Genomic DNA, 20073 nt, shown 5'->3' on the forward strand with positions numbered 1-20073 from the left:
GTTGCAAGTGGCGTACTTGCTGTACACTGTGGGCATGGTGAAAAACCGCCAGATTGGTGACAAAAACATCCCCCTACGGCATGGAAGCGCTGCTGCCTGTTTCCCTGTGGTGGTTGGGGGGGGGGGGGGGGTCTTGGGTGCGGCTGGTGGTGGTACTGGCTGATGCTGCTGCTGCTGCTGCTGAGCCTGAGACACCAGCAGGCTGTGGGACGCTGCCAATGCTTGCAATGATGCGCCTCCTTGCAAGGCCCACAACCGCATCCTCCTCCTCCTCCTCAGAGCTGCTGAGGACGACATCCTCTGGATGTGTTGGCACCCAGTCTCTGTCTGTCACCGGGTCATCATCATCATGCCCCTCCTGAAACATGTCCTGCTCTGATGATGACCCCCCAAACTCCTCTGCTGATGCATGGATGGGACGCTTGACTGTCGCCACAGTCTTGCTGTCCAATCCCTCCTCCCCCAAAGTGCCCATCAGCATCTCCTCCTCCAAATCGCCAACAACAGCATTCAATTGACTCATCATGCCTGGGGTCAAAAGAGTGCTGAATGAGAGGTCGGCGACTGACGGTGAACTGGCCTCCTCCCCAGACCCTGCTGGGCGGCTGCTGCGAACAGGGGTGGTGGTGGTGGTGGTGGTGAGGGTGGAGGCCTCGGATGCAGAGCTGATGGCGGGCTGCTCATCCTCCGTCATGAGTTGCACCACAGTGTCTGCATCCTTTTCCTCAATGGGACGTTTCCGACCCGGCTGGAGGAAAATGGGAGCAGGTGCTACACGCTGCTGCTGCTGTGTCTCTGCAGCGTGAGTTGCAGATGCTCCTCCTGGGCGGCGCCCAAGGCGTCCACGGCCAGTGGCTATGGGAGGAATGTTAGCCACTGACGCTGCTGCTGCTGCTGCGGAACTGTGCATGGTGGCGCGCCCGCGGCCGCGGCTTGCCACAATGCTGCTCCCTCTCTTCCTGATTCCCTTGCTGCCCTTCCCCTTGCCCAAACCGCGCTGGCTGCCACTTCCAGACATCTTCAATGTTTTGGGCGTATAGACAAAAGTTTTGTAAAAGGGCGGGTGAAAAGTGGGGTACTTTAATGGAGTGGGTTGGTTGGTGAGGTGACTGAGTGAGTGTCCCCTAGTACAGTAAGTAAGTATTAACAGTCAGGAAGTACAACTAGCAGTTACAATAATCAGTAGTAGTAATCACAAGTAAATTTAGTGTGTGTACACTCAGACAGTGAGTGCACGCACGCAGGAGCTAGTAGCCTATGGACACAGTGACTGAGTGTCCTAGACTCCTAGTACGGTAAGAGTAAGTAAGTAGTAACAGTAAGTAGAACTAACTAATAACAATAATCAATCAGCGATCAGAAGGAAATGGAGTGTGGGTGGTGTGTGTGTACACTCAGACAGTGAGTGCACGCACGCAGGAGCTAGTAGCCTATGGACACAGTGACTGAGTGTCCTAGACTCCTAGTACAGTAAGAGTAAGTAAGTAGTAACAGTAAGTAGAACTAACTAATAACAATAATCAATCAGCGATCAGAAGGAAATGGAGTGTGGGTGGTGTGTGTACACTCAGACAGTGAGTGCACGCACGCAGGAGCTAGTAGCCTATGGACACAGTGACTGGGTGTCCTAGACTCCTAGTACAGTAAGAGTAAGTAAGTAGTAACAGTAAGTAGTAGAACTAACTAATAACAATAATCAATCAGCGATCAGAAGGAAATGGAGTGTGGGTGGTGTGTGTACACTCAGACAGTGAGTGCACGCACGCAGGAGCTAGTAGCCTATGGACACAGTGACTGAGTGTCCTAGACTCCTAGTACAGTAAGTAGTAACAGTAAGTAGTAGAACTAACTAATAACAATAATCAATCAGCGATCAGAAGGAAATGGAGTGTGGGTGGTGTGTGTACACTCAGACAGTGAGTGCACGCACGCAGGAGCTAGTAGCCTATGGACACAGTGACTGAGTGTCCTAGACTCCTAGTACAGTAAGAGTAAGTAAGTAGTAACAGTAAGTAGAACTAACTAATAACAATAATTCAGCGATCAGAAGGAAATGGAGTGTGGGTGGTGTGTGTACACTCAGACAGTGAGTGCACGCACGCAGGAGCTAGTAGCCTATGGACACAGTGACTGGGTGTCCTAGACTCCTAGTACAGTAAGAGTAAGTAAGTAGTAACAGTAAGTAGTAGAACTAACTAATAACAATAATCAATCAGCGATCAGAAGGAAATGGAGTGTGGGTGGTGTGTGTACACTCAGACAGTGAGTGCACGCACGCAGGAGCTAGTAGCCTATGGACACAGTGACTGAGTGTCCTAGACTCCTAGTACAGTAAGTAGTAACAGTAAGTAGTAGAACTAACTAATAACAATAATCAATCAGCGATCAGAAGGAAATGGAGTGTGGGTGGTGTGTGTACACTCAGACAGTGAGTGCACGCACGCAGGAGCTAGTAGCCTATGGACACAGTGACTGAGTGTCCTAGACTCCTAGTACAGTAAGAGTAAGTAAGTAGTAACAGTAAGTAGAACTAACTAATAACAATAATCAATCAGCGATCAGAAGGAAATGGAGTGTGGGTGGTGTGTGTACACTCAGACAGTGAGTGCACGCACGCAGGAGCTAGTAGCCTATGGACACAGTGACTGGGTGTCCTAGACTCCTAGTACAGTAAGAGTAAGTAAGTAGTAACAGTAAGTAGTAGAACTAACTAATAACAATAATCAATCAGCGATCAGAAGGAAATGGAGTGTGGGTGGTGTGTGTACACTCAGACAGTGAGTGCACGCACGCAGGAGCTAGTAGCCTATGGACACAGTGACTGAGTGTCCTAGACTCCTAGTACAGTAAGTAGTAACAGTAAGTAGTAGAACTAACTAATAACAATAATCAATCAGCGATCAGAAGGAAATGGAGTGTGGGTGGTGTGTGTACACTCAGACAGTGAGTGCACGCACGCAGGAGCTAGTAGCCTATGGACACAGTGACTGAGTGTCCTAGACTCCTAGTACAGTAAGAGTAAGTAAGTAGTAACAGTAAGTAGAACTAACTAATAACAATAATCAATCAGCGATCAGAAGGAAATGGAGTGTGGGTGTGTGTACACTCAGACAGTGAGTGCACGCACGCAGGAGCTAGTAGCCTATGAACACAGTGACTGAGTGTCCTAGACTCCTAGTACAGTAAGAGTAAGTAGTAACAGTAAGTAGAACTAACTAATTACAATAATCAATCAGCGATCAGAAGGAAATAGAGTGTGTGTTGTGTGTGTACACTCAGACAGTGAGTGCGCACACGCAGGAGCTAGTAGCCTATATGAACAGTGACAGTGAGTGTCCCTACGGGTACAGTAAGAGTAAGTAGTAAGTAAGTACAACTAACAATAATCAATCAGTAATCAGAAGGAAATAGAGTGTGTGTACACACAGACAGTGAGTGAGTGCACACACGCAGGAGCTAGCTAGTAGCCTATAAACAGTGACAGTCAGTGAGTGTCCTACTCCTAGTACAGTATAACTACAATACTATTAGTAAAGGACAGCAGAAATACTGGTATAGATGATGAGAGAAATAAACAGAGGACAGCTGCCCACAGAGGCAAGGCCCCCCTGAGGCCTAAACCTGTAAGCTTGCAGCAGCTGCCTGTCTCTAATGTAACACACAAGCTACTAACTAAAATACAATGTCTATCTAAATAACAACAATACAGGTGTATATGGCAGGTGTAGGTGAGCAAAAACGCTAGGTAAATGAACACAATAGAGCACTTGCTAAGCCAAAGCACAAAGGAGCAGATCTCTCTCTGTACAAGTCTCAGGCAAGCATGGAAAACCCGAACATGGCGGCCGCTATTTATAGGGTAGGGGCTGGCCAGGGTCCCCCTCTGTGATTGGCTGCCGTCAGAGGGCCTGGGAGCCCTCTGATTGGCTCTAAGCACATCAATCTGGGCTATGACGCTATTCGAGCTCGGTACCGAGCTCGAATAGCGCCGGTTTGCTCGAATAGCTCGAATAGTGAATGGGCTATTCGAGTGTTCTCGAATAGCCCATTCGAATAGCTACAGCTATTCGGAGCTCGAATACCGAGCTCGAATAGCTGAAAAAGAGCTCGAATATTCGAGCTACTCGAATATTCGAGCTCTGCTGAGCACCACTATGGTGTAGTATGTCAAAACAATTGGAAATTGTAGAAAGTAAGAAACCACTCACAAAGGTGGGTTGCAGAGGGGCAACCAACCACAGGAAGCAGGTGGAGACAATAAACCCGACTCCACTCGGGGTGGTCACTGGGGACCTCTCCTTGGTGAAAGAAAGGAGACAGATGTCCACCGTGGTGCAGACCACATGTGTTCTGTCTCCACCCCTCAAACGGGTGAGGTATGGGGGTATAAATTGCACAATAAGTGTGTAAGAGGCGCCCTGGTGTTGTATAAAAGCATCTAAAAACAGTTTAAATGACAAGAAATTTGAGGTGGCTTACCTCAATGACAAAAAAATCTTTGTATTGACAAAGGTTATTATTAGTAGCACAGACAACGCGTTTCGCCGGTCTGGGCCCACCTCCTCAGGCCAATAACAGTGTCAAACTAAATAATACATTCAGCAAAGGGAGCCTTCCTTAGCTTTGCAAAGTTATTGGCTTGAGGAAGTGGGCCCAGACCTGCGAAATGCATTGCCTGTGCTACTAATAAAAACCTTTGTCAATACAAAGATTTTTTCATCATGGAGGTAAGCCACCTCAACTTTCTTGTCTTTTTAAACTGTTTTTAGATGCTTTTATACAACACCAGGGCGCCTCTTACAACCTTATTGTCCAAGAAGCAGAAAGAGGACAGCAAAGTGTGAGGAAACGCGGAAAAGCCGCCGCGTGTGCCAAGAGCTAGGCGGCTGACTCCGTGTCCTACGCGGCGGTTTGCACGCGTCTGGCTGTGTGGTGGAACGCGGAAAAGCCGCCGCATGTCCTGACAGCAAAGCGGCTGTTTGCATGCAGCAGCATGTGCTTGGTGTGGCTGGGTCTGTTAGTGCACCTAGACAGATGGAGAGCTATGCACGCGCGGGCCTGAATGCAGGACCTTTATACCAGCAGGGGAAGTGTCAGCTGATCAGGAAGGTCAGCTGACTCCTGTAGGACTCATGATTGGCTGAATGGTTCGGGCGGGGCAGCAGAGTCCAGCAACTATATATTCTGCTGCTAAGTCAGTTGCTGGTTGTCTGTCATTGCAATCACTTCGTGGTAGCACGCAGACCCTTAGTCAGATCCGAAAGTGTGCCGGGACCAGCTGGAGCTATAATCCTACACTTAGCTAGATTCTGTTGATAGCTTAAAGTACTAGTTTGATTGTGATTATCTGTTATGACTTTCTGCCTGTCTGACTACTCTCCTGATATCTGATTCTGCACCTTGCCTTTCTGATACTCCGTTGCCAACCTCCGCTTGCCCCTGATTCTGCCTCTGTCTTCTGATCCTGTACTTTGTTTGTCTGTGAGTTGCCGACCTGGCCTTCCCGACCCTGAGGACTATCTCTATCACTAGGAGATAGTTCATGCCTTGTATGTGCTGGGCACCTGCTTCACAGGGCCAGCTCTGTATGTGCTGGGCACCTGCTTCACAGGTCCAGCTCTGTATTCGCTGGGCACCTGCTCCACAGGGCCAGCTCTGTATTCGCTGGGCACCTGCGCCCCAGGGCCTTCCTGACCCTGAGAACTATCTCTATCACTAGGAGATAGTTCATGCTTTGTATGTTCTGGGCACCTGCTCCACAGGGCCAGTTCTGTATGTACTGGGCACCTGCTTCACAGGGCCAGCTCTGTATTCGCTGGGCACCTGCTCCACAGGGCCAGCTCTGTATTCGCTGGGCACCTGCGCCCCAGGGCCTTCCTGACCCTGAGAACTATCTCTATCACTAGGAGATAGTTCATGCCTTGTATGTTCTGGGCACCTGCTCCACAGGGCCAGTTCTGTATGTGCTGGGCACCTGCTCCACAGGGCCAGCTCTGTATGTGCTGGGCACCTGCTCCACAGGGCCAGCTCTGTATTTGCTGGGCACCTGCCCCATAGGGCCAGCTCTGTATTTGTTGGGCACCTGCTCCACAGGGCCAGCTCTGTATTTGCTGCCTCGGGGCCCATCCTGTATTCATTGGGAACTCGCTCCTCAGGTTCCCCATGCTTGTTACTATTCTTCTGTATTCTGACCTTATACCCCGATATTTCTGATACCCTGTTGCCGAACCCTGCCTGTTTATTAGACTCCGCCTCTGCTTTCTGTATCTGTACTGTATCTGTCCGTGTGTTACGACCTGGCTTGCCCGACTTCGAGAACTGACCTTGCTGTTAGAGGCAGTTCCCAGATCTGTTAGTGACGCCCTCTCCTAGGTGTCACTCACGTTCTGTCCTTCCTACGCTCCGCCTGACTCCTCCCCTGGGAGAGTCCAGGCCTTCGGAAGGAATCTGTATTGCTGCAGTACTTCATACAGTACGGCACTTGTTTCTGAGGCTTAGTCCTCACGTTATTACTGTTGCACCAAGCACTTACACTACTCAGGTGTTCAGAGGTTAGCGTTATATCGGATTATCGGTGATACTGCAGATCATCGATAATCGGGTATATTCTGCATTCTCGGTGATACTGCAGTTCACCGGTAATCAGACCCTCTCTCTGCTACACCGATCGTGACATAAAGCTGCTCAGATGCTGCCTTATAGTCTGATCAGTTGATAGGTCTACTTTTACTAGCCGGTTTCACATTACATTATTTACAGAAAACAATACAATTCTATAGCTTTCACTATTCTGCTGATTGAGCTCAGTTAATGCTTGCAAAGCTTAATGAAAGAGAAAACCAGAAATGTACAAAACTATTTAATCTACAAAACTATTTAAAACTGTCAGAATAAGGTCTAAACAAGACCTTCAAAGATGTTTTTATAAGACATGAAGGTTTTTTTTTTGTTCCTATTTTGCTGCAGGGCACAGTGACTTTTACTTACGCCTTCAGATTTATGTTTGTAAGCATATTGTCTAATGTAATTCTCCAGAGATTTCAAATCAAATGCAGCACAGTATGCCTGCTTCTTCCTACGGACAGTAAGCATATAAGAATGAGTGGGAATGAATACAGGTAAAATGCAAAATGTTATTTGTGTCATCTATATGTGACCAGATGGACACCCATGTGTCAAAATGAATGTCCTCCAAATGTGGGCTATAATTATGCAACACGTGTTAACCTCTAAGTTCTACTTAGAAAAAAATAACAGATTGTATAAAATGTTTTCAAAATCAATATATTTGCATGCAGTCCTCACTTGACTCTACAATGGGTCTGAAAATAACATTTTTTTCCCTTGTATCTATAGTCAGTCACATAGATGTAGGGCAATTTCTCTCATCAGGGGACAAGTTTACCTACCTGGTGAAAAAAATCTTACCCAATAAAATCACAGGTATCTATTGTCCACATGCACTCATGTGTGCCGCCTAGGGTAGTGCACATGTGCGGGGCTGCGGCCATATGCCGTGCATGCGGGGGGTGCGAGGTGAGTGGAGCCATGCATGTGCTCACACATGCACAACATGGCGGGTGGCCATTAACCACTTGCCGACCGCACGCTTATACCGTGCGTCGGCAAAGTGGCAGCTGCAGGACCAGCGACGCAGTATTGCGTCGCCAGCTGCAGGCTGATTAATCGCGCAAGCGGCTGCTTCCTGTCAATTCATGGCGGGGGGCTCCGTGAATAGCCTGCGGGCCGCCGATGGCGGCTCGCAGGCTAAATGTAAACACAAGCGGAAATAATCCGCTTTGTTTACATTGTACGGCGCTGTGCAGCAGCAGCGCCGTAAGGCAGATCGGCGATCCCCGGCCAATCAGCGGCCGGGGATCGCCGCCATGTGACAGGGGACAGCCTGTCACTGGCTGCACAGGACGGATAGTGTCCTGTGCAGCCCGGTTCACCAGGGGGGGGGCAGGTAGGAGAGGGAGGGGGGGGGATTTCGCCGCGGAGGGGGGCTTTGAGGTGCCCCCCCCGCAACACCCGTGTAACGATTGTGGAACTTTCTCCGTGATCAGCGCACAACGCGTGCGCTGACACAGCGTAAATCCTCCACAAGCGTATATTTGCAGGCACCCAGCAAAAGGTGCTACGCACCTGTAGAGGGAAATTCCTGTCGGCAGATGGCGCTGGGGAGTGCAGAGGAACCAATACTCTGTACCTCCACAAGTGCCAGACAGGAATTGTACGAAGCGCAGAACGCAATCGCAAGAGAGGCGATTGCGAATGAGATTGAGCAAAGGGACAGGTTGTATGTGTGTGCGCCAATCCAGTCGCCACCCCGCGACCGCGCACACACAACAGCAGATATGAAATAGGAACGCGATCGCGAGAGGTGCGATCGCCAGACGTGACACAAGGCAGATCAGAATAGAATACCAGGGTAGCAAAGGCACAGCAAATAATACAATAAGGAGATACGGAAAATAACAAACGCTAGCTAAACGCGAACACCGCACTCATTCGCAACAGTGCACGAGGTTATGCGCGGTCTCCACGTGATAAGCACTGTTATGATCGCTTCTGCAGCGTTTACTGCTGACTGCAGTGGTATTGCAAACCAAGCAGTTCTAATGTCATTACATGCATTTGCTTGCATAGTTTGGTTTGCACTTGAACTGGTTGCTGATTCCATCTGCAGTCGCTCTGAGGTTAATGACAGTTTAATATGCTTTTGTGTAAACAGACATTGTCTGCTGCAGTGGAGGGGCAGTCCCTTTCCTGCAGGCTGCATATCATTGTCTGCCTTTTCCTGCTATCAGCCTGTGATTAATTACCATTCACTTGTGTGGGAATCTGCAGGTCTGCTCCCATTGGATGACCTCAGTATAAAGAACTGCTTCCTGCAATGTCTCATGGGCTACCATAGTCTCAGATTCAGTCTGTTACTCTGCTCGTGCCCCACCTCGTTCCTAGTCCGTGTGGACTGCGCTGACTCCTGCGAAGGGGTCAGCGAGTCCTCCTAGTTCTGCTCTTGTTTCTAGAAGTTGTTACTTTGCTTGTCTTGTGTCATATATTGGTTCATCGCCAATATATACGCATACTCGCACGTTTATTATTTTCCTTGTATTCGTGTTACGTTGATACATCAGTATCTGATATATACGTACATGAACTGTTTATATCCTATGTTCCGTTAGTCAGCGTTCCAGCACGCGGAGCTAGTTATCCTGTTCCTAGTCCTGTTTGTGGATTGCGTTCATCTCTGCGTAGAGATAGCGAATCCTTCTGAGTCCTGTTCCCTGTATTACTCCAGTCTTAGTCAGAGTTCCTGCTTATGTCATATATCGGTTCATTGCCGATATATACATATGTTAGTCAGACGTTACAAATAGTTTCATTGATAGCTGTAATTGTAATACGCTAGGAAATCATACTTATTGTATATTTATCTGTGTTACGTTCATCTATCTTGATCCTGCTATTTCCTGACTATCCTGTCCTGTCTTTGTGAGGCACGCCATTGCTGCAAACGCATTGGCTACCTCATTCCAGTCTGTTTTATTGTGGACGCTTGCTGTCACTAAGTAGTGGCTAGTTAAGCAAGCGTTCATTCTGTCTACCTGTCCTGTTCTCCTCAGTCCTGGTTTATGCGCTCAGCGCTACTTTGCGCTGAGACGTTATTACGAAAGTGTTGTTTGTGGCTGTTCGGATCTGCACCGGCTCTGTGCACCACAATCTCCTATTGGAGTCAGTCCTCTCCTCCACTAAACTGGGGATATCCTGATCCCTTGTGCTGGTGTGTGTACCTTCTTCACGTCAGCTTATGTGTTGTATGCTGACTGTGGAGATTACGCCTCCAAGCTTAACAAGCACAATAGAGACAAGCACGCCTAACTAACCATCGACAGAAAAAACATGAAACAGAGGACGCTTGCTTAACGGTTACCTCACCGAGCCTCCAGCAAGCGTAGCAGACAAGACAGACACACGAAAACAGGGACAAGCGAGAGATAGGATCCAAAGCACTAGCGAAAAGTGGCTAGCGCGATCCAGGTACTGAGTAGCAGAACAGAAGGATCCCCAGCGCTAGCGAAAAGTAGCTAGCGCGATCCCAGAAGACAGAACAGAAGGATCCCCAGCGCTAGCAAAAAGTAGCTAGCGCGATCCCAGGAGACAGAACAGAAGAGATAGCTGGTAGCAACCGCTGCACCAGCTATACTCCAAGAACAGAGATCAGAACCATTTCCTGTCGACCACCTTTGGGACAGGATAATGGCAACAGGCAAGACAAGACAGAACAGGCAATACAGATAATACAACCTGACTGGGCTAGAAGGGGAGCCTAAAGCAACCCCCAGGAATTAACTATACTAGATAGCAATGGCTGACACTCCAGCAGTGTCCATCAGGAACAGACCATGGAAAGGAAATGACCAGCAAAGCCTTCTGGGAAACATAAAGCTCTTATAGTGCCAGTCATCAAAGAAGGCAGGTAGGGGATTTGCATAACGAATGTATGCAAATTCCCCAGCAAGAGAACAGACCAGAAACTTGCAATGGAAAGACAGGTCTCTGTTCCAGAGACCTGCATCCCACAGACTAGAGGAATGGACAAACAGCTGTCTGCCTGTGCAGCCAGCTGAGCGGATCATCACAACCCGGCAGGCAGGAGCGATCAGACCCCCCCCAGCACATCATCCCCCTAGTGGGGAAAAAAGGGGGGCGATCTGGTCGCTCTGCCTGCACCCTGATCTGTGCTGGGGGCTGCAGAGCCCACCCAGCACAGATCAGCTAAAACAGCGCTGGTCCTTAAGGGGGGGGGTAAAGGGTGGGTCCTCAAGTGGTTAAGCTCACGTTAATGAAATGTGCTAAATTACTAGTTTGGGCTAATTATCCTATGAGGTCATCAACTAGTTTTTTTTAAATACTTTATTTATGAAGACATCAAATATAAGAAATCAAAGATATTGCATCAGTTATCTTCTAGCTCCTCACAATCTGTATTCAGAGCTTGGTTATTATCAATTAAACCAATAAACACGTGGATTACAGCATATTTCTCTCTTCAGATATAAAAACATCTTACATTCTAATCAACAACATTCTGTATTCCAACTGACCATAGAATTATTTCATTCATTTATTTAATTATACAGCGCTGACATATTTTGAAGCACTGTACATAGAATATATTAACCACTTCACAACTGAGGGGTTTTACCCCTGTAACACTAGAGCAATTTTTACCTTTCAGCGCTCCTTCCATTCATTCGTCTATAACTTTATTATTACTTATCGCAATGAAATGAACTATATCTTGTTTTTTTCGCCACCAATTAGGCTTTCTTTAGGTGGGACATTATGCCAAGAATTATTTTATTCTAAATGTACTTGTACATTTGTACTTTATACTGGTTGAACTCGATGGACGTATGTCTTTTTTCAACCAAAATAACTATGTCAATGTGTTTTAATGGGAACATAGGAAAAAATGTGGGGAAAAAATCATTATGTTTCAGATTTCGGCCATTATAGGTTTTAAATAATGCATGCTACTGTAATTAAAACCCATGACATTTATTTGCCCTTTTGTCCCGGTTATAAAACCGTTTAAATTATGTCCCTATCACAATGTTTGGCGGCAATATTTTATTTGGAAATAAAGGTGTATTTTTTCAGTTTTGCATCCATCCCTAATTACAAGCCCATAGTTCCCGCTTCCTTAAACTCAATATGAGCAAAACGGAGATTGTCATATTTCCACCTTCACTCTCTGTTCCACCTCCCATTGTCACAATCAATGTAGAGAACACCCCAATAGCATCAACCCCCAAAGCTCGTTGCCTAGGGGTAACTCTGGACTCTGAGCTCTCCTTTAAACCACATATTAACACTTTAACTACCTCCTGCTACTTCCATCTCAAAAACATTTCCAGAATCCGTCCCTTCCTTTCACAAGAAGCAACTAAAATGCTTGTGCATGCCCTAATCATCTCCCGTCTTGACTACTGCAACACCCTACTCTGTGGTCTACCAAAAAGCAGACTGGCACCTCTCCAATCCCTACTAAACTCTGCGGCCCGTCTCATCCACCTCTCTTCTAGATCCTCTGAGGCAGCCCCTCTCTGCCAATCCCTCCACTGGTTACCAGTTGCCCAAAGGATCCAGTTTAAACTTCCCACACTTGCATACAAAGCTCTACACAAGCTGTCGCCTCCATACATTTCCTCTTTAATCTCCAGATACCTCCCCGCTCGGACCCTCCGTTCCTCACAGGAGACCCTTTTGTCCTCCAGCCTAGTCACCTCCTCTCACTCTCGCATCCAAGACTTCTCACGGGCGGTCCCTCTCCTTTGGAACTCTCTCCCTCAGCCGGTTCGTCATGCCACGAGTCTGGAAACCTTCAAACGTACTCTGAAAACACACCTGTTCAGAAAAGCCAATAATTTGCTATAGGCAGCACTGAAGGCACACTGGCTCACCCACTAATCCTGGTGTTTCCTTCCCCTTTGTTTCCTCCCCACTACCCTCTAGATTGTAAGCTCGCAAGGGCAGGGACCTCCTCCTAGTGTTTCTCATACTGCTGTAATTTTAACATATGTATATGTACCAACTACATATCAACTATGTATGTATCTGTATTTATTCTATTCAATGTCATGACTGTACAGTGTCTTGTATTTCTTATGTATATTTGTTCCCCATTATTTGTTTGTACTATGTACAGCGCTACGGAAGATGTTGGCGCTATATAAATAAAAAATAATAATAATAATAGTTTATAAAGTAACAGTGTTATACCCTCTTGACATAAATATTTAAAAAGTTCAGTCCCTAAGGTAACTATTTATGTTTTTTTTTTTTGTATTGTAATTTTTTTTTTTAATTGCAAAAAAAAAAATTTGGGGAGTGTGGGAGGTAATGAGTTAATTTATTGTGTTAAACTAATGTATGTGTATGTGAAAAATGCTTTAGGGTGTAGTTTTACTATTTGGCCACAAGATGGCCACAGCGATTTTTTGTTCATGCGACCTGCAAGCACAATGAGGCTGGGAAAATCACAATGATCGCGCTGCTTCTCGTAGAAGCAGCTGATCATTGCGAGGGCTTAGATCAATGAACGGGAATGGTTTTTCCCATTCATTGATCTCCGTGCGAGCGGGCGGCGTGCACGAGCGGTGGGAGCGCGTGCACAAGTGAGCGGGAGCACGGACAGTGGCGGTAGCACGGAGGTGCGGATATCTCCATCCCTGGGGGTGAAAGGATGGGAAAAGGGACGGAGATATCAGCAGCAGTGGGGGTAAAGTGATTAATCTTGTCACTAACTGTCCCTCAGAAGGGCTCACAATCTAGTCCCCACCATAGTCATATGTCTATATCATGTAGTGCATGCATCAAAGGGCCAATTTAGAGGGAAGCCAATTAACTTATCTCTTTGTTTTTAGGATGTGGGAGGAAACCTGTGTGCCCAGAGGATACCTATGCAGACACAGGGAGAACATACAACCTTATTTTGACCTAGCCAGGATTTCGAACTGGGGACTGAAAGGCAAGAGCGCTAACCACTATGCCACCGTGCTACCCAATTCATGTCCATTATCTCCACATGCTGTGTGGTTTTCTGTACAGTTTGATCATAAAAACCTGATTAAATGATCGCATCTGAGGAAAATATTATATTGTTAATATCAGCTTTACACAAATTGGGCCATGTCCTCTTAACTTTTCTTCCAAGGAGAACATTTTTTATCTTAATTAAAATTAGTTTCCAGTTCTTGTCAATTGAAAAAGTACTAAAAAGTAAGTAAAAAAAGTAAAAAAAATAAAAAAAAGGTAACATCAAACCAATTTTGAGTAATTTCTTAGTGAAAGCTTCAAAAGTATTTTGAAAATATCTGAAAACTCATGAGAAAAGCTAATAGGAAATGGTCCATTTCCCCCAAAATATGTGGGTTACATTGTGCGGCCCGCGTAGGGTGTGGCCATGGACCAGAATGTGGGTGTAGACAAATTTACATGAACTTAGCAATGGTGGGACATTAGCTTAGGAGAGTGGTGGTGAACTTTTTGGAGGCCGAGTGCCCAAACTGCAACCCAAAAATCACTTATCTATCACAAAGTGGCAACAGCAATTTAGACTACATACTGTACAAATGTATTAACTCATACATGAACATTATGGAAAATCCAAGTTAAAAATAAACTGTGAAGATAAAAAATGTCATCTATTCCTACTCCTGAAAAAATGTAATCATTTTTTTTAGAACCTCCCAATTTTATTTTCTATTTTAAAAAGCTAAAAAAAGTAGGTTTAATGCTATTGTCTCATATGATGATGATTCAGCTTTTCCCATAGTCTCGCAGTTAGCAATCCTGTGACCTCCAACAAGACAAATTTAGCAATCATGAGGCCCCCTCAAAAGACAAATTCAGCAATCATGAGGCCCCCAACAAGACAAATTCAGCAATAATGAGGCCCCCAACAAGACAAATTCAGCAATCATGAACCCCCCAACAAATCATAAGGCCCCCAACAAATCACGAGGCCCCCAACAAATCATGAGGCCGCCAACAAGACAAATTCAGCAATTTTGAGGCCCCAAACAAATCATGAGGCCTCCAACAAGACAAATTCAGCAATCATGAGGCCCCCAACAAGACGAATTCAGCAGTCATGAGGTACATAAATAGACAGCATTTCACATAAATAGGCAGAATGCCCCCTTAATATGGTAGACACCTCTCACCTGGCTTCTGAATTCTCCTCTACTGGCTGCTGTGCCTGGCTGGCTGGCCTGGCAATACTGTTTTTGGCTGGATTGTGGAAGATGTGTGGGCTGAAAGGCTTGGTGGTGATGCTGTGGCCTGGCTGGTGGTGATTAGAGATGACCCGAACCTCCGATTTTAGGTTTGCGAACCTCCGCAAACGTTCGCGAACCGCCATAGACTTCAACGGGGAGATGAACTTGAAAAATTAGAAAAATTTATGCTGGCCAGAAAAGTGATGGAAAAGATGTTTCAAAGCATCTAACCCATGGAGGGAGATATGGTTGAGTGGGATAGGGGTCTACATGAAAAGGGCGCCGGTAAAAAAGGGCGCCTGGTGGAGCCCATATATATACCAACTTCGGCTACAAAAAAGGCGCCTGGTGTAGCCCATATAAACTTCGGCTACAAAAAAGACGCTTGGTGTAGCCCATATAAAAACTTCGGCTACAAAAAAAAAAGAGCGCCTGGTGTAGCCCATATAAAAACTTCGGCTACAAAAAAACTCCGGGATGTGCTAATTACTATTCCCCCTCCAGGTCGCCATGGATAGTGGAGGAATGAAATAATTCGGCTTCCAGCGCTTGTAGCCCATATACAAACTTCGGCTACAAAAAAACTCCGGGATGTGTTAATTACTATTCCCCCTCCAGGCCGCCATGGATAGTTGGGGAATGAAATAATTCGGCTTACAGTGCTTGTAGCCCATATAAAAACTTCGGCTACAAAAAAAGTCAATAATATGGGCTACAGAGGGGCACCTTACTGTAGCCCAAAAAAATATGGGCTACAAAGGGGAGGCCGCTTGTAGCCGAAAACCTTGTAGCCGAAAAAATATGGGCTACAAAGGGGAGCCCGCTTGTAGCCTATATCAAAACTCGGGCGCCCTTTTCTACACCTTGTAGCCCATGTTTCCAGAAATAACATTGATGTCTATGGCGGCGCCCTTTTCATACAGGCAGCTCGGGCGCCCTTTTCAACCGATCCCTGGGATAGACATCAAAAGTCCCAGAAATGTGTTTAGTTTTCATGCAAAGCCGTGCTTTAAGGGCAGAAATCACATTCAATGATAAATTGCAGGCCTACACTACTGCATGTGTATACATCAATCAGGGAGTGTAATCATTCCTCCCTTCCCCTCTCCCACTCTCTCTGATTTTGTCTTCCAGGGATTTGTAGGCTGTCACCCAGGTCAACTGCTTGGAACGCAGCTATGCTTACCTCTATACCACCATTGGTCGGGAATCGGACCCAGGTCAACTAACATTATAGGCTGAAGCCAGCCATTTCACTCATCTCTTCAACTACAAGAGAGGCCCAGGAGTAGTCTTAGCTACCGTAATATCTATGTTATGGCAGGGCCCTTCTTACACTTTCTCTTACAGGGCTATGGAAACCATTTTGCCCATGCGGTAAAGCGAGGTGCAAAAATGAAATCATGCCTAAACTTGAAGATTGTATACAAATGTAAGCAGACTGCAGAGTGGCACAGCGGAAGTGTGCTGGGCCCATAACCCAGAGGTTGATGGATTGAAACCATCCCCTGCTAGGCATGATTTAATTTTTGCACCTTGCTTTATCACATGGGCAAAATGGTTTCCATAGCTCTGTAAGAGAAAGTGTAATAAGGGCCCTGCCGTAGCATAGATATTACGATAGCTAAGACTACTCCTGTGCCTTTCTTGTAGTTGAAGAGATGAGTGAAATGGCTGGCTTCAGCCTGTAATGTTAGTTGACCTGGGTTTGATATGGTGGTATAGTGGTGATCATAGCTGCCTTCCAAGCAGTTGACCTGAGTTCAATTCCTGGCGAATGTATGTGAGCTTGCTTTTGACAGCCTACAAATCCCTGGAAGACAAAATCAGAGAGAGAGAGAGAGGGAAAAATAAGCATAAGAACAAGATTAGGTGTCAAAAGAGCTGTTGTGTGGTGCTATTTTAGGAATAACAATCAGCCAGGAGCAAGTTAACAAGCTTACAACAGCCTAACTAATCTATCCCTATGAGAGACTGCCAGCAACGTTCTCTTCACTAATTACTACAGGGACACGAACGACTATAATGGCTGGCGCTGCCTGCCCTATATAAGGGGGGGGGGGGTGGCTCCAGGAGATAGTGTAGCCTGATTGGCTACAACGGGGCTGCTGAGTGTGATGTAGAGGGTCAAAGTTGACCCTAATGGGGCACTATGGGGGGGAATCGAACTTCCGGAAAAGTTCACATGCGAACGCGAACCACCCAAAGTTCGCCTGGAACCGTTCGCCGGCGAGCTGTTCGGGTCATCTCTAGTGGTGATGCTGTGGCCTGACTGGCGGTGATGCTGTGGCCGGGCTGGCGGTGATGCTGTGGCCGTGCTGGCGGTGATGCTGTGGCCGTGCTGGCGGTGATGCTGTGGCTGTGCTTGTTGGCAGTGATGCTGTGGCCTGGCTGGTGGTGATGCTGTCACCTGGCTGGCAGTGATGCTGTGGCCTGGCTAGCGGTGATGCTGTGGCCTGGCTGGCAGTGATGCTGTGGCCTGGCTGGCAGTGATGCTGTGGCCGGGCTGGCGGTGATGCTGTGGCCAGACTGGCGGTGATGCTGTGGCCTGGCTAGCGGTGATGCTGTGGCCTGACTGGCATTGATGCTGTGGCCTGGCTGGCGGTGATGCTGTGGCCAGACTGGCGGTGATGCTGTGGCCGGGCTGGCGGTGATGCTGTGGCCGGGCTGGCGGTGATGCTGTGGCTGTGCTGGCGGCGATGCTGTGACCTGGCTGGTGGTGATGCTGGGCTGTGCTTGGCTCATTGAAATAAATGCTGGCCTGACTGGTGGTGATGCTGTGGCCTTTTTGACAGGGATGGTTGGCTGGTGGTGATGCTGGGCTGGCTGGCCTGGATAGTTTAGGTAGTGACAGGTGCCCCCTAGTTTAGGTTGCGCCAGGAGCCCCCCAGTTCGGGTAGTGACAGGAGCCCTCCAGTTCAGGTAGTGACAGGAGCCCCCAGTTCAGCTAGTGACAGGAGCCCCCCAGCTCATTTAGTGACAGATACCTCCCAGTTTAGGTAGTGACAGGAGCCCCCCAGTGTATGTAGTAACAGGTGCCCCCCAGTTCAGGTAGTGACAGTGACCCCCAGTGTATGTAGTGACAGGAGCCCCCAGTTCAGGTAGTGACAGGAGCCCCCCAGTTTAGGTAGTGACCAGAGCCCCCCAGGATAGGTAGTGACAGGGACCCCAACTTTAGGTAGTGACAAGAGCCCCCAGGTTAGGTAGTTACAGGGACCCCCAGTTTAGGTAGTGACAGGAGCCCCCTGGTTAGGTAGTGACAGGAACCCTCAGTTTAGGTAGTGACAGTAACCCCCCCAGGTTAGGTAGTGACAGGGACCCCCAGTTTAGGTAGTGACAGGTTGCCCCCCAGGTTAGGTAGTGACAGGGACCCCCAGTTTAGGTAGTGACAGGTGCCCCCCAGGTTAAGTAGTGACAGGGACCTCCAGTTTAGGTAGTGACAGGAGCCCCCAGTTCAGGTAGTGACAGGAGCCCCCCAGGTAAGGTAGTGACAGGGTCCCCCAGTATAGGTAGTGATAGGCTCCTCCCAGTTTAGGTAGTGATAGGCTCCCCCCAGGTTAGGTAGTGACAGATGCCCCCCGGGTTTGGTAGTGAAAAGGACCCCCAGTTAGGTAGTGACAGGTGCCCCTCACTCACCATTAAGTCCAGCGTCAGACCTCAGTATCAGCCGGCGACCCGACTAGTTAGAGCGGGCGCACCGTACTCATGAACACCACGCTGTATATGCGGAAGTGATGTCACTTCCGCATATCAGTTCGCTGTCCTAGGGAGGGGAGCAGTGGCCATCCCAGGTTTTTAAACGTTTTTAACCTTGTTGGTGCCTCAGTTCAAACATTTGCTATTAATCTTAACATGTGCAGGTGGTGCAAGTTAAGATCAACAGCATTTACTCAATTTACTTATTGTTACAAATTGTTCTTTAGTGATTCAACCATTTGCTGTATTGCTAATGTCAATTAAGCTCCTGAACCACTTTCATGTGATGATTGTGTTGAATTGATGCAGGAAGGGAGAGGATGAGCTTAGGTCATAAGGATGTGGAGAGCAGAGTTGATGAGAGAAGAGAATTTCCAGGTCCAGACTCGGGATGTAGGAGGGGGCACAGCAGAGCTAGTCTTAGCACATTACACTTTATAGAATTCTAATAGCCAACTGCTAGCTCCATTAAGAAAAGGATTGATCGTAATTTTAACACTTAAAGAGAGTCTGAAGCGAGAATAAATCTCGCTTCAGACCTCATAGATAGCAGGGGCATGTGTGCCCCTGCTAAAACGCCGCTATCCCGCGGCTTAACGGGGGTCCCTGTACGCCCAAATCCCCTCCGTGCAGCGGGGGAGCGCTTCCGCATTGGGGCAGGGCTAACCGCCACAGCCCTGCCTCCCGCGCGTTTATCAGACACGTACCTCCGCCTCTCCCCCACCCCTCTCAGTCTTCCTTCACTGAGAGGGGCGGGGGAGAGGCGGCGATGCGCGTCTGATAGATGCGCTGAGAGGCAGGGCTGCAGCCGTTAGCCTTGCCTCCAGGAAGAGCAAAATTTATGACCAAGTTGGTCGTTGATTTTGCAGGGGGGGGGGGGTTGGGGGTAAAGGAACCCCCGTTTAGCGGCGGGATGGCGGCGTTTTAGCAGGGGCACACATGCCCCTGCTAGCTAGGAGCTCTGAAGCGAGATTTATTCTCGCTTCAGAGTCTCTTTAACCTATTTTGGTTCCTGGACGTAGAAACTACGTCCAGAAACCATGCGCGCTACCGCACGCGCTCCCGCGGCCAATCGTGCGCGTGCACGCGCACTCCCGGCCGCGTACTCGTTAGACAAGGAATCAATGTATCGGGCTATGGTGCCCGATCACTGATTCCTCTCCCCCGCTGAAAAAGCGACAGCTTCTCTCGGAAGCTGCACCTTTTCTGGCCGTTCCCTCCCCGAAGAGTCACTCTAAGCGTGTGTTACGCCATGTAAACAAACTCATGGCCGCCATCTTGTGGCCAAAAACTAAAACTACAACTAAAATAAAAAAAAAATTAAACATAACACACAATTACATTATAAAACTATACTTTACATCCCACTCTCCCCAAAATACCCAAATAAAATGTTTAATATAAAAAAAAAACATTACAATAAAAAAAAAACATGTAAATATTTACCTAAAGGTCTAAACTTTTTAAATATCAATGTAAAGCTGAAATATTTCTATATTCTTTTTATTTTAAACTTGTAAATAGTGATAGATGCAAAACAGAAAAAAAAAACCTTTATTTCCAAATTAAATATTGTCGCCATACA

The sequence above is a fragment of the Hyperolius riggenbachi genome, chromosome 6, assembly GCF_040937935.1.
Source record: "Hyperolius riggenbachi isolate aHypRig1 chromosome 6, aHypRig1.pri, whole genome shotgun sequence".
Classification (NCBI taxonomy): domain Eukaryota; kingdom Metazoa; phylum Chordata; class Amphibia; order Anura; family Hyperoliidae; genus Hyperolius; species Hyperolius riggenbachi.